A 3,813-nucleotide genomic window follows, 5' to 3' on the forward strand; every position below is an offset into this window, starting at 1 on the left:
CAATTTATTAAATAGCACATAAGGCAATTTAGAAAAGTACGTATAGGGTTCCTAACATATGTCTAGGACCATTTTCTAACGACCTATCTTATAACCTTCGGCTCTGATACCAACCTGTCACACCCCAACCTAAGGTGGAAATGCCGGGGCGTGATCTGATTACTCACAGCTCGAAGATACTATCATAAATATAAATGACAATATCTAATTAATTATTTTGTTCAAATAATACACACAATAATCAAATATAACCAAACGATTCAAATAAGTAAATACAACAAGTCTAAATTCATGTATGTCTTCATTATAATCTTAAGGTCTTTCTAAGTGTCCATATTTTAACTCAGGCAACCTGCATATGCATAGAAAATGGAGTTCTGTCAACAAACATGTTGAGTGAGTTTACCACCAAGTTTTGACACCAAAATATTGTTAATATGATAAATAAGCATAACGTAATAAATGCGGCAATGAAACCAAACCATAAGCAAGTTAGTTGTCGATTAAACCATTACCAAGCGAATCGGGCACCGGTAATCAAACATGAGCAAATAAGAATAAGACCGTTGCCAAGCGAATCGGGTGATGGTCAATAGAATGAGAACCCTCTCCAAGGGGATATGTCAAACGAATGAATAGAATATCACATAAGCACATAACAAGTAAATTTGATTAATCACACACAATTACACGTTTACTATTTTTGATATGTATGTATATATAGCTATGTATGTATAGTATTATATACGCATATGTCCCCAAAACGTTTATGAAAAATCGAGTAAAATAGGGGAATGATAAAACTCACCTTAGATTAAAGGCAAGTGATTAATAAATACGATAATCGAGTTAACGAATAAGCGAGTCGTCCAATACGCGTCAAACGAGATAAATGATCAGAACCTGAAACTTTGTGATATGAAACTATAAATAAAAACGAACTTAATACTGCTGGAATCAATCCAAACGGATGAGTAGAACTTTAGTTATGTTGAATTAAATGTTTAAGCGAGCTGGTACTAACCAGAATCCGAACAACGAGTCGGAAGTCGGGTTTAGGGAAGTAGTCTTAAAATTACGTTACAAGGATAAAAGTCTTCTGTACCGAACGTTGATATCGACCAGAAGTCTGAGAAAATGTAAAGTCAAACTTGTTGACTGTTTTACCATTTATCAGGTTTTAAAGCAATTAACCAGTCAACACCCTTCAATTTCAGAAATTGATTGAAGGTTATCGACTAGAAGATGTTTATGAACAAAAACTCAGTTCACAACTTACCCGGAATGTGAACGAACAACGAGTTATAACGAGTCAAAGTTCCTTAGTCTTGCAAAGTCAACCGTTTAATGAACGGTTTTTCAACAAAACACCAAAAACCGAGAGGTTTGAGAGATGTCAGATGAAAGTGACGTCTAGAGGTTGATGTTTAGGGTTTGTGTAAAGATTTGTGGCAGGGTTTAAGGTTTGTTTATATAATAAAAGCTAAAACAAACTAATTATGGACATAACACTCGTTTAAGCAAGTAAATACGGTTTAAAAGGAAAGAATCTTCGATTTATTCATAGATCTGAACTTGAGCAGTAAGAAATGACTTGAGGGTTATATTTTAGTTATATGATGGTTACCTGGTGCTTACTTCTCTCAAACGAGCCTAAAATAAACGATTTTGTACCATAAACGAGTTAGGGAACAAGATTTCACGAAACTGATATGCACAAATTCCCCGTCGCACCGCGCGGCCACCAAGGGTGGTTCCCGTCGCGCAGTGCCCTGGGCCACAAAGGGGAAAGTTTCAGTTTTTACATAATTAGTCCCTGTAGTTTGATATTTGGACATCTTTTGAACATTTTATGATTAAATCAAGAAATGAACTACATATGAAACCTAAAGGGTATAAAATGAATATTAGAAACTTAATTACTTATAAATACTTGATTTTGATTAATTTTAAAGATCTAAAAAATGATTCGAGTCGGGTTAATCATAAACGAATACGAGTTTCAAAAATCCGAGATGTTAATTTTATCGTTATCTCATCTTCGTTAATCCACTCGTCAAAGTGAGTTTACATACCCCCTTTTTCCATCTTTTATATTTTGGGGGTAGCATGTATACCTTATTAACTTTATTTATGTTTTACTTCCTCATCTATTCAAAACACAATTCAATTTATGTTTATGTGTGATTATTGCATGCTTTATGATTATGCTCTATGTGCTTAAGTGTTTATTTTATGTTTGGTGGTTGGTATCTCATCCTCATCTATTCTCATCTAGTATGATCATACATTTACCCAAGTACATTGATTTTGTATCAATAAGAACGGGTTCACATCTATTTAGTTGCTTACATTTTCATAAGTTTTGTAATGCTCACAATTTACATATGTATTCTCACCAAAACTTATGTATTCTCACAAACATTCGTGTTGACAAACTTTATTTTCATGCATGATACATGTATAAGTACTTGATGTTATTCAAGATCGAAGAGACTAGTTTTTGCCTTAGGATATTTAATTCAAATTACAAATTATGATGTATATTAGTTTTACTTATTGAATTTGTGTACTTGTTTAATGTTAATGAAATTAAATAATTATTGTCACTTTAATTAGTGTCTTTTGAGCTACTGTCCAATCAATACGTTACGCCCTGGCATGTTCCGCCTTTGGTCGGGGTGTGATAGGTTTAAGCTTTAACTTGAAGCTAATAACATAACAAAATAAATTTTAATATACGTTACTGTATTAAAGCGTAATAAATAAATTATTATCGTTTGAAATGCTACTCAGTGGTTCTCTTGGCGTTGACACTACACTTTTATAAAAAAAAAGCATTATTGTATAACATTTGAAGGGTAAATAAAGAATATTAAAATGACTAACCGTTTGAATTACTCTTCTTATTAGAAGAGGTTGGTTGAACAAAATTACGATTCTTTGATTTTGAAGACATCTGCAATATAATATAACAATGTTACCTTATGAAATTGAGAAACACCATAAATGTTGACAGAAAAAAATGTATATAGCGTGTTGTCTAATTTTGTTTATTTAATAAAGGATTTTAATACACAAAATGTAATAATTAGAAAAATGGGACAACAGAGAGTACTAAGTTTAGTCACAATTATAGCTTTTCTATTTGATGTTCATAATGTAATTGTAAAAACATGTAAATTATAAACATTACCCGGAAAACATAAATAACATACCTTAGTCTATTGGATACGTAGAATAACGGTTAACTTCAAACGGCATATATGATTATAAATCGTTAATGTAAAAGTGTCTAACCCACCAACATTTTGTGTCAAATGTATATGAACAAAATGTGAAGAGTTAAATAGTATTCAACTTTCCATATGTAAATTATGAGTTACCATTTTATTTAATATCATAATCATTAACATTAATATATGAATTGAATTGTTTACTTTTGAATAATATTATTTTCTTTTGAATTATTTAATTACTAACAAAATTTTAGAAGCCTTGGTATGTATAGAAACAATAGTGATGAACCAATATATAGATATCATTTGTTCAAAAAGCCTATTGTTTTAATAGTTTAGATATATGATATGGTTTTTGATTATTTAAATATAAAAAAAACAAAATTTTGAGCTAAAAATTTTAACCAATAATCTTATCCCGGAACTATATTATCAAAAATACATATTTTTGAAAAAGCTCTATTTTTAATAAAATTAATATCAAAATGCACCTAAAAATAACTAATAAAGACTATGCTTTTAGTTTATTAAAAAAAGTAAAAAAAAGGGGTGGGGGTGGGGGGGGGGGGGGAGG

Source organism: Bidens hawaiensis, unplaced genomic scaffold (genome assembly GCF_021521415.1).
Source record: "Bidens hawaiensis isolate Kalapana, Puna unplaced genomic scaffold, B.hawaiensis_p1.1 tig00039160_1, whole genome shotgun sequence".
NCBI classification, from domain to species: domain Eukaryota; kingdom Viridiplantae; phylum Streptophyta; class Magnoliopsida; order Asterales; family Asteraceae; genus Bidens; species Bidens hawaiensis.